The following is a 12,373-nucleotide window of genomic DNA, read 5'->3' as shown; positions in this document are numbered from 1 at the left end:
GGTGTGTTTGCAGAACTAATTATTTGGTAATCATGTACTTCACGAGCTATTAGCGTCTCTCCAGTCCTTTGATTCGTACGATTAATATTCTGACGTCTCTGTATTAGTCTTTGCGCAAATAACGTTCATACCTTCCAGTGAAATATCATGTATTAATTTACAACAGACCCACCGTTAACAATATTGGACAGTCAACCGTATTATATTTTCTATTACACATCGTTAGTCCCATCTTTGTAAACACATTGTTATTTTATAAATTTTACTTTGAATAAAAATATGCAGTGTTCCGTGTAAATAAATTAACGTGACTAAGATTTTTATCACAACTTCGTGTATAAAAAAATTATTTTTATCACGTGAAAGTAATTTTTGAGTCAAATTTCATTATTTCTAGATAAATCGGATAAAATTTATATGCTTATTTACATTTTCAAGCATAAGTTAATACCGAGGATTGGAGTGATGAAAACATATTTCCTATTTTTGAGAAAAACATTTTATACAGGTACAGCGGAAATACAATAATGTTAATTTTCTGAATATCGGAGGGTATTAATGCAACATTTATTTATTAAAATTTAACATTCATTCGATAATAATATTAATTTCCTTAAATCCATTAATATATCCAAACTAAATTGAACAATAACGAAATTGAGCTTTTGATCGGTAATAAAATAAACGTAACGAATGTGAGCAAGCAGAAGAATTGTTATTTAATTTAAAATAATCGAATCAAGCCAATTTGTCGTTTGAAAATACATTTGAACTGATTTTATATAAAAAGAAAAATATCGTAAAACAATTTTCTACAGATTCGATCGTGACGTAAGGACTGGTTGGTAACCGAAAAATTGCAGACTTTAAATAGACTTAAGGGAAAAAAGTAGATAAGACAGACAGCAGGGAAGGAAAATTGGGAAACGCCCGGAAACTGCTCATACTAGTGCGAGCATGGACGTTACACGTGCATTTCTGAGGTAGCTGCAAGGGCCAAGGGAGAAACCTTGAAAATAGTGAAACAGCAGACTCGAGACTGAAAATTCCTAGAGAAGTTCGCAGAGAGAAAGTTAAAGAAAATCACGGATCGGGAAAATCCGAAAAAGGACTAGAGAAAGTAACCAGACTCGCGCGATATCGTGAGAAACGTAGAGAAAAATAGAAAAGAAAGTTTACCGAAAGATATAGAAATATAAGGAACAAAAACTTGGCAATGGTACCAGAACTGTTACAATTCTAACTTAATGATCAAAAAATTACGCAGCCTATAAAGAACAATAAGAGAATAATTCAGTGGAAAATTCAATAAAAAAGAATGTAACTATAATGTTGTTCTCGAGTAAAAATTATGTTTCCAATTCTTTTTAAATATGTCTCTTTCGCATTATTATCGCGCGTGTGCTCTTATGATAAACTATCAAACACAAATAATCAAACTATCGATTCTGTCTAATGAACAAGAAATGTAATTTTCTTCGTAATAACATTTCTATATAATATGATTTTATTTTCACAAAATTGTATGTCATTTCCACGTTTCAGCTCGGTTCGTAATTTCTGCAATGTTCATGCTACTTGGAAAGGAACAAAGGCTGCTTGCCGATAACACCGGGAATCTCAAGAAATATCAAGAGGACGGTGCTTCGAGAAGTAAGTAAAAATCGGCTGAAGCTTGAAAATATCTATTTCTGACTGAATCGGGAAGAAAGCTAGCTATGTTGAAAGAAAGTAACAAGAAATTCCCGGAATTGACTAATTACGAAGGTTTCATTTCTCAATAAGATAATGCTGAGTTTTATAAATTTACGAGAAGTATGCAAAAAAGGTTGAATCTGAACGAGAATGTTCAATTCCATTAATCAAATGTAACATACACAACTGTAATTCCGATCTCAATGAAAAAATTTACCATTTGTAAAGTGATACACTTAAGATATACGCAAATATAACAAGATTATTACGATTTTATGTTATAACACCAACCAATACGAAATAAATCCTGCTTACGACAACTACCGAAAGAATAACATAAAATATTTTCCACTTTGCAAATTGTAACATATGATGCAATTCATCTATGTATCGTTAACCTTCAACTTTGATTTCGTGGTATGTATTATACAATAGATGAATTTGCCTCAGTAACTACACAGAGACAGGCAAAAGGCACTTCGACTTTTATTGTCTCTCACCGTATCGAAGATTCGTCGAAATGAAAGAACGTCGTACACTTCAGTCACTTTCATACCAACGTGTTTCCATTACATCGTTCTTGAACGAACGTCGAAGAAGCGCGAATGTCGATGATACGCGGCTCGATGGAAGCAAATGAAACCGAGGAAGACGCAGGATTTACTATTTGTTCATCTCCGCGTTCGTTCTCGAAGCAGAAAATGGTGGCGCACTAAAAACTAGCGCGAACCGAATGGCTCGTATCAGAGACGTGCTCGTAAAAGATGTCTGCCAGTGCTACTTTAGCGACGTAATACGTGTTTTCCATTAAAAGGCTGCGAGTATGTGTGCAGAAACGTGCGAGACGAGCAAGTTCACCCACTCGATTTAGTTCTGTGTCGGTTTATACGCTGCCGCGTCGCCTCTTTAAAAAGTGATGCGCTGTGTAAAGCGAAATTTAACCGATTACGGCAATTATATGTTCTACGCACTCTGCCCTGCCATCGTTTAGTCGTTTTTAATCCGATTACCGAGCGATGTGAAGGGCCTTGAAATCGTATCAGTCGTCACGAGACCAATCGTCTCGAGAACTGATACGCAACCAGAAGTTTCATAACCGTTCCCGAGAAAGTAAAGGAATCGAGCAGAAGGAATCGGATGCTCGGACAACTTAAGATATTAATTTCTTCAATTGAAGACATCATTTCCGTGACGACGAGTTCTCTTAATCATGTCTCTTTCTTGAAAAGAAATGTCGCTTCGTCAAGAGAGTAATAAGGGATGGGATTATTATCGGAATACGAGAAGGAAAGCTGAAGGGTGTATTATAGTGAGTTATCGTTCTGTAAACGTTTGCACTTCTACCTTTTAATTATTTACGTGTAATGCAGTTTCTCGTAATTCCTTTTGCTTTGCTTCATTCGCATTGCTAGAAAATTTCATTTATGGATGTGTATGTGTGTGTGTATTTCTCTATAAATCATATCCAGTATATTACTGTTTGCAAGTAAGAAATAATATAGCAATAGCGAATAAAATAAGTTTTCAACATCATAAAGTTTCTTTCTCTTATAATGCTACATAAAATTGCAATATGAACGTTCTCTGCATAATTATGGCTGTGATATGTAGTGGTTTGCACCTTCAAGTACGTCATCAGTGAAAGTTTGCAATCAAAGTTTAAAAACACGGTCGAGCACGAATGTTACTACCGACTCTAGCCGCTGTTTTTACCTCTTAACTACACACCATTCGTTTCTGAAACGAGTCCGTATGTTTATTGTATTATCCAAATTTAATAGAGCATTTCAGAAGCACCAGCAACTCGATGTTATTAAATCTAGGAATTTTAATAAATAATTATATGTATATCGGACAAAATAATGAAATAGTTACATTAGAACAATTTATATAATATAACGATTTAATAAATAAAATTACCAATTGCGCGTGGAATTTGTAATACGGCAAACAAAAAAAGCCAAATAAAATAAAATTGTCTTGTTTAATCGAACATTTTAGAATTGATAACAAAAAAATAAGGATTAAATTAGTAAACCGTTTTCCGCTGATGTAAACTGGTAATGTTATTAATTTAATGATTATATTATGTCATGGTATTAACGCGATTTATAGATACAGGATCGCCATTAGTTTCCGCTTGTCAAATAGTATTGCTACAAATTACATATCGAATTGCGTCATCCCGTTAACCCATTTTGTATCCGCATTTCGAAAATATATTGTTCCAAAATTGCGTATGGAAAATCGCTGTGGCATACTATGTGCATTTTCGAAGGAATATTAAATAACGTTAAAAACGATATGAATTTTTTTAAAAAACGGAAGCATAAAATAGTGTTAGCTTGACACGTAAAGTTAAATTTGATATTCAATTAACTATTTCAATTCGTTTGCCTGAGAAATAAAACGTTCGATGACAAAATAACGTGAATTTCATCCAGGATCTATAAAATTTCAACATACGAATTCAACTTTTCTTATTTATTCATTGCAAGAAAACTTCCTGAAATTTCAAATTTTATAATTCTGAGGCTTTACGTTAACTGAATTTTGTTGAAAATGGGAAAGCTTCGTTTATAATAGTGCTTACTACGTCGTAAACATTCTGATAACTGTTTCTGTCGCAATAAAATATGCCAAGCTTAATTTTTTTTGGAATCGTCAATAATAACAACAACTAAATTAATCTTCGTAACTATGTTAATTTATACTTAGGTATGTCTAAGATTATAAACAGAAATTTCATTTATTTTGCGTCTGTGTAAACTATAACAATAGATTATTATAAACATACCTAGTCTTTAGATATAATCGTTATAATTATTCTAATAAAATATTTCATTAAAAAGTGGAATTCCCATTAAACAAAATTGTAGGATCGATCGTGCAGCATATAACGAATATTTTATTTACAGGGTAAAATTCATTTTCTACGGTGTTGGCTGCGAATTACCGGTTTCCTTCTCGTAGTCAGGAAGCACTGACATCCCTTGTTTCACCGTCACGCATCCTTCCCTCACTTTTGTTCCCATGTTGCCATCGAGCTCGTAAAGACGCGCCATAACCGTTTCGAAACAAATCCGATATTGAACACGATCGATCGTCCAGAAAATTTTTAAACAACGTTCCTCGTTAATTCTAGTTTGGCGTAATTACTTGAACGTTTGTGGAGATATTAAACAACATGATTGCACTACTATTACGATACTATGTTCAATGACATGGAAATTGAATGATATAAATTATAAAAATATATTGTAGTATATTACAGGCATATAAATCGTAAGAACGATTATTCATGGCGAAAAATTCGGCTACGAAAAAATTAAATTTGTTCTGTTTTTTTAACGTGTACAAAGGAATGCCTTAATTTCACTGATGGAACGAGAATACGTAGTCGGATTAATCAACTTGATTGTTAGAGTGTACATGACGTTCATTGCATACTTTTTACTCGAATGACGGTGCATCAACTCGTGCAGTTTCACGATACATCCTGATCACAGGCTGTAAAAGTTGCTAAATCATAAAACTTGTTAAATCCACTAAAAGGATCATTTGTGGCGGGCAAGGGAAAAGTGTCGCTTTCAAGGGCGATTGTAGATATTTGTTTCGACAACGTTTTTACGAGCTCGTAAAAAGCTTTGAAATTATAGATCATCTCATTCGGACAACGATAAATTCGATACGAATAAGATTTGCTCTTCGCTGTTTTTTTAGCCGTGAATGGATTCTCTTTATTTTATTCGGGTTTGTGATGAGAGTGAAGTAAAGATTAAAACACTTTGTTTCAAAATATTAACGACATATTTCCTGTAGACGTAAAACCTTGCGAAAGTCAAAAGAGTTTTACATAAGTAGCTATATCGATCCAAAGAATTATAAATAATTTACTGAACTCACAGATTTTATTTATAGAATGCAGTGGCGGTTGTTGGTTATGTTCCCCTTGAACCATGCAACTTTCCTTCAATCCATGTTTCTCTTCAAACAATAACATTCATTAACATGATTTATTCATATATTCATAAGTTCAGGTGATAACTGTAATCTTGATGTGCTTTCTGAGGCATTTCCGATTTAATATCTCTTCTAGTTTTCAAAATAATGTTTAGGATTGTAGAAACCACGAAAGAACACGCACGATTCTTTATTTCAACTATGTACTAAAATCTTTCGTAAAATATTATAAGTAGTTTTGCTCGTTTAAACAAGAATATAAGAATGAAATACAAAAATCCAACGATCGGATCAGGATTTACCTGAAACTTCTAACAAATAAGAGAAACGTACAATCAACCAACAGTTAGCGTGTGACATCAGCTGTCACATTACGCAAATTTTTGCTCACTTTTATCCACAACGAAACAAACGAGGCACAGTATGGACGGAAAATAAAAACGTGGCATTGTTTCATCGGATCGGTAGATGGACAGTGGCCGATCCACGGTGGCTTAACCGAAACGAGGCCTACGCTTTTCAGCGGCGGCGTCGCAATTGTATCCGCCGCGATGCGACAATAGAGATTTAGGAATGCGAGCTCAGCTAAACAATGGAGCTTTATGAGAACCTAAATCCGCCACAATGGACGCCGATAGTTCTCGCGGCGTGCGTGTGACGATCGATATTTTAAGGTGGCGCGGCGCCGACCTTGCGCCGCAAACTGTCTTTCGGTTTTATAGTTTCGAAGCTAGAGACGGTCGGTCGTTTTACAGCAATAAATTCGTGACTCGGTCAAAGGGTGGTAAAAATGACGAAGTATCCGCTTGATCAGTGTAATCAATGAGTTCTTGTACGGCTAGAGTATCGATGTCAGTCGTAAAAGTTATTTCAGTAAGTAAAGGAGGTGGGACATTACGAAATAATTACTGTTTAGAAGAAATAAAAAGATAAATATATACATATGTAAGCTAAGTTTTGTAGTATTATTCTTAAGTATCGATAATAATATATCATGTTAGAAGATTGTTTAAGGCATAACAGACAGTTTTAATCGTTGCCATGTCTGTTAAATTTATAAAATAAATAATCCCATACTTTTTCCTTTAATATAATTAATATACTATCTAAAAATTAAAGCTGTTACAAGTTAATGTTTTCCAACTTAACAAGGTAAAAAGAACATTAATTCTAAATGTTCATTACTATAATAGAGTTTTCTACAACAAAAACCGAGTACCATCTGCCAACAGGCTTTGCTTAGGAATTTCATTATAATCTTAATACACATTTAATTATATTTTATTTTCCAAGAAATTCATTGTAACTTTTACATACTACTCGTGCATACTATATACTTTTTACTGTTAAATTAAAAACAAAAATAATAAATAAGTTAAATTAAGAAGTAACGTTATTAAAAGCGTAGATTAAGAGAAAAGTTAAGATTTCTTATCTATGTAATTACTGATAACGTGCAGATGCTATCGATAGAATTGATGTTTCATTGTAATTAAACTATTAATTAAAACATTTTACTCAATTCTCATGATATCTGATATATTTATTGCAATGTATTATTATCTAAAGTAAAATTAGAGACTTGACTCTAAGAAGTTAATTTTATCGTGTAATATTACCTTCAGTATCAAATAATTATGTAAAATATTGCTGCAAGTCACGATATTGCAGAATTTTACGATATTATTGAGATAAACAATCTTTGAGAATGTAGACATATTAAACAAGTACAATGTATGCAGTCTCATTGAAATATTATTATATTTCATTAGCGTATTACGAGAAGAATTGTATTCATGTACAATTTAGACTACCTAATAGTTATTTCGTTAACTTATTATAAAACCTACTAGTTATTTTGTTAACTTATTGCAAAAAGAATTTTATTCGCATACAATTTAGTAACGTGTCAAAGTTCGGCTGGCAACTTTTGGCAGTTACTATACATTCCTCTGCGACAGGAGTTTGAGCGCCCAATAGAACCATAAAGTGAGGTGTAATTTCCGTTATAATTCATAATTGGTATAATAACTCAGGGGGTAGTTCATCAGAAGTTTTCGTTGTCAGTTCATCGATACGTTAAACACTTCAGAAGTAATCAAAGCTTCAGTATTATTAATTTGAATCAGCTGAGCTTAGAACCAATCAACCTCGCCGTAGTTAATCGACATTTCAGACAATCAGCCTTTCATTAAGTTTGTAAGCAATTAACAATCTATAATTTAGCAACGACTATTATAAATTCTTGTTTATTTAAATATTTGTTTATGTAATAAGTATACCTAGTACGTTTCAAATAATAATTATGTTATAAGTATCAAGTTATTATTATAAAGTTAAATTAGTAAAAAAGTTGAAGATATTGTTATAAGTATTAAGTAATTATGTTATGTTTAAATTGTGTGTAGAAGAACATTTGATAAGAAAACAACTTGTCAAAAACTGGATAAATAAATAATTTTCCTTTTATAATTTTCAAATTTCTGTACTTTCTAATTTGAAAGTGCAATTTATTCATGCAATGCACATTTATTTCAATTTGTTTGTTTTCTCCTATATGAGCTTTTCGCAGCCGGTGGTCTGCTAAGTCAAAAAACGAAATATGACGTTAAAAAATGTAAAACGAAGTGGAAATAAAACACACTGTGACTCGTAATAATACTGAGTAATCAAACATCTTAAAGAACGGAGTGTTTCAAAGAGTTTAATCGCGAAAACGCAAACGTTAATTACTGATTGTCAAGTCGTAAAAATAAGGAATAACGTTTAAATATCTATTAAAAACTCAATACACTCGTAGTAGGATCCTTGGTAAACACTTTGCAAAAGTGAGCAAAGGAACATGGGAAAGCTTTTAAGAAATCGGAAAGGAGCTAAGTGCAACTACAGCAAAAAGATTTTGGTAAAAAAACACGGCAAAAGTGAAATAGAAAAATTTTGTGATGACTTTAACAACTAAACGTTTGCAAATCTTTTTTTATCGTTCATTCTTTTTATTATTACGATATTTAAGAAGAATGCAATTTTCGTACATTGTCAATTTGTGTTACTAAAATATACATCTTTTTAATAACAAACTAACGAGCAGAAGTAATATTTATCAGGTTACGAACTTATTAATACAAAGTCGGAAATTAATAAGGAAAAATATTCAACGTGACGTATTACGTATAAAAATATCTGATTACATTGATAAAATTAATACACACCTAATTATCGGAAGTGCATCACAGATCATCAGCATTACTCAATCTGGGTATCATTACTGATTATTGAATCGATTCATTGATTACAAAAGTATTCAATTACTCAGCAAATGGATTTGATCGGATATTTTTTATGTCGGAAAAAACCAGAATATATTTTTCACTGAATTTGGAATCCGCATGACATTGAGTTCAAATGGAATAAAAATCTATCGCTTCCATCGAATATATAATTTATAGGTGTAATATAAGAACGCAATGAAGTAACCGGTTACCTTATGTATTTTGGGGTTCTAAATTTTCATGAAAACATAAAATAGTATGCATGAAAAAATATCTCGTATGTACGTGGGTATATTAAGATAGGAAATTAAATAAGCCCAATCCAAATTACCTGTAGGATCCCGAATGAAAGCGAGCCCATTCAATGCTATACGCCGAACATGTGGACAAGAAATTAAAAATGAGAAAATATTCCAAACAGCACGATAGATGCTCTTTTTCATCAACTACAAATTGAAAATTGAACAATTCTAGCATATCTGTTTTTCCGAAACTCGTCGTATACGCATATGTCACAAGAGAAAATAATTCTTTAAAACAAGTTTCAAAGAATCGACGTTATTAAGATACGGATTTTATTCTGGAGTTAGTTCTGGTATTAAGTATTCACATATAAATTAATAAGTCTGATATCTCTATAAATTCGTAAGGTGAACATTATAAATTACGACATATTTTCATTACTTTTTGTTGAAGTGGTCATCACTTCTAACAAAACTCTACATCTGGTCTTTAGTTTTCTCAAGCACTGAAGCCATCGACAGCGTATAGACAAAAGACTGCGTCGAAGGCAAACCATAAACAGTAGACAGGTGACGATGGCTTCAGGGTTTTTCACTACTGATAGCGTGAGGATCTGGATCAGTTCATATTATTTTCCGAACTTTGTATTTACACTTTAGTATTTAAAAAATATATATTTTCTACCTTACAATTTATCCACGCGTTCCTTTCTTTTAACATACATCTAATAACCTCAACACTTTTTTCACAAGGAGATGACATTCACAATGTGCAAAGTACAAACTATGAAAATTTTTGTTAGCTGGTTCGTACAACAGACGACGCGCACGTTTAACATACACCGTTAAGTAACTCAATTGTAATTCTGTTATAATAAACCTAAGTAATTATTTTCAACACGCAACTTTTCGCCGCGCCCCGACTTTGCACTTAGTCACGCGAAGCTAGCGTAATAAAAAATGCCATACCTTTGCACGAGTACTTACCATACGATAAAGGCATATAAATATTTTATAATTCATGTAACTACCACACAGTTATTTTTTAAAAACCGACAATTTTACGTGGTTTCGATTTGATTCGATTCGATAACGCTTCGATTGGATAATGTACGATCGCGGGAATCTCCACCGCAAATATTCGTCTATGATGAAACTTTCTACACTAATCACTAGAACCGACGCGCACTAGCAAATATAGATAACGAAGTTGCCGTGCGCATAATCGTAGAGCTCGCTTTGCTCTATCGTACTCTACGTGCACAAGTTGCGTACATTCTCTTCCATTGCCTGTGTATAATTGTGTTACACGCGTGTATATGCTTTCGCGGACGGATCTCTAGTGCGCACGAGAATCTCGTGAATCGCTGCTGTAACTCGAGAGCCCGCGAAATTCTGCACTTGAATGGTACATGGACATTATCGGTGAATCTCGAGCCATCCATCAGTATTAAACCGAACGGCACTTGCATACACTTTGAAAGATTTCACTGGCTTGCACGACGAATCCCAACAATATGTGGCAACAAACGTGATTTCATTCTCCCCTATGGATTTTTTACGTTCTTGAAGTAATAAATTAATATCAATTCCTAGGGGAAATACCAACATTACAGTCGCGAAGAATATCTGTTTTCGCGTGTTTTATGATACAGGATATCAACGTGATCATGGATTTCTTAAACATAATAGCTAATTTTATTCTCCCTGGCGAATTGTTTACGTTGCTGGAGTAGAAAGTAAATATTAATTTCAAGAAAAAGTGTCGATATTATAGTCGTGAAAAACATTTGCTTTCCTCTGCATTTTACTGTAACTTATTTATTACGTATCAAAGTAACTGTAAAATCAGTAACTGTAAAATCACAAACCCGAAGGGAAACAACAAGACAGAATTAGAGCAGGGAGATGAAACGCTGTTCTTTGAGTGGTACTTTTCAGGACCGTTGATTAGGGCTACTTAGGCTGTTTAAGCAAGGACTCCTGTAATTTGACTTGAATAAGCTCAAGGTTATACTTTTAAAGATGACATTTGCTTGTACGTTTCCGACAAATTACATGAATTTAACAAGCTTCTAAATCTGCAGTTGTTACACATGTTTGATACACAATGCTGCTCACAAGTGTAATACAAATGGACACACTGCTCAATTTGTATGAAGAATATGCGAATTGACAGCAAATTAATGATTATGCGAAAGACTTAATATTTTGTGGGATAAACACAGATATAATGCATCATATAAAATAGAAATTATCAATATTACAATTATATTTACAATTACAAATAATGAATGAAAATGAAGTAAATGATTAAGTACACTTGTGCATCTAATTAGATTTAGCTAATAAAACATATTTTACACAAAAGCTAGTACATGTAAAAACTAGTAACAATGTAGTATTTTATACTAATGTGACTAATAAAAACCAATCACGAACCAAAAATAGAAGTTCTTCGTTATTTGCAGAGCGTGAACTAGCGAAGTCGAAAGAAAAAGATTCAAACTTTTCTGATTATCGAAGTTTCCACATTAATTAACGAAGCTGTAAGTAATACAGACTCGTCCGTTGCCATGACTACGAATAATGAAGATAATTTTGGTGGTTTCGAATTAATTGATGCAAAAAATAGAGTTTACTTTACAAAAGTATGCAACAGAATTAATTAAATTTTTAACAAAATTATCTATCATGCGTGTAATCCGGTATTTAGAATCTCTTCCGTCTCTTACATATCGTCCAAATTTCCAAACAACGTAATCTCTTAAGTATTTTCAAACTCGTCCGTAAACAATTTTTCAGATGTTTGCGTTTCGTATAATTCATTATCGAATTTCTTGATTTCAATACGCCACCATCTTAACAAGTATCAATCTATCAAAACGATTACCGCAGCGTACCACGAAAAAGCAATCCCAAGAGACCGACGAGCAAAGAACATGAAACTGAGCCGAAAGAATAACTCCGAGTTCCTCGGAGAATCTTTCAGAATCAATTGACGAAAATATTCAGGTAATTTCGTGCTCGATCTTGTTACGTCCACGGGGAACGAGACGATCCGTAGTCCGGCGGTCTTTCAAGCTTCTACTCTCTTGCAGGCCAGTTCCTCCGCTGGGAATATGATCTAACAATGGAGAGTGGCCATCTCGACCAATAATTCAGCGAGCGTCGTAGACAGTGCACGAGAAACGCGAGTGGTGT

At 33.3% G+C, this 12,373-nt stretch overlaps 2 protein-coding genes across 3 annotated transcripts in view; one reads left to right on the top strand and one right to left on the bottom strand.

Annotated features, from left to right (window-relative positions):
• LOC132911886 (uncharacterized) overlaps positions 1 to 12,373 on the top strand; it is a 290,962-nt gene that overhangs the window by 72,247 nt on the left and 206,342 nt on the right. Inside the window, exon 2 of one of the 2 annotated variants that reach the window (XM_060968902.1) lies at positions 1,546 to 1,653. The gene's annotated coding sequence lies outside the window, so the exon portion shown is untranslated. Of the gene's footprint in view, positions 1 to 1,486; positions 1,654 to 12,373 lie in introns of those variants that run through there. The other variant, XM_060968901.1, reaches the window with a different exon arrangement.
• LOC132911885 (suppressor of lurcher protein 1) overlaps positions 1 to 12,373 on the bottom strand; it is a 535,060-nt gene that overhangs the window by 374,319 nt on the left and 148,368 nt on the right. The window lies entirely within an intron of this gene.

Source organism: Bombus pascuorum, chromosome 11 (genome assembly GCF_905332965.1).
Source record: "Bombus pascuorum chromosome 11, iyBomPasc1.1, whole genome shotgun sequence".
Lineage (NCBI taxonomy): Eukaryota > Metazoa > Arthropoda > Insecta > Hymenoptera > Apidae > Bombus > Bombus pascuorum.
Note: the sequence above shows the minus strand (reverse complement) of the source record. Positions and strands in the feature narration are given on the sequence as shown.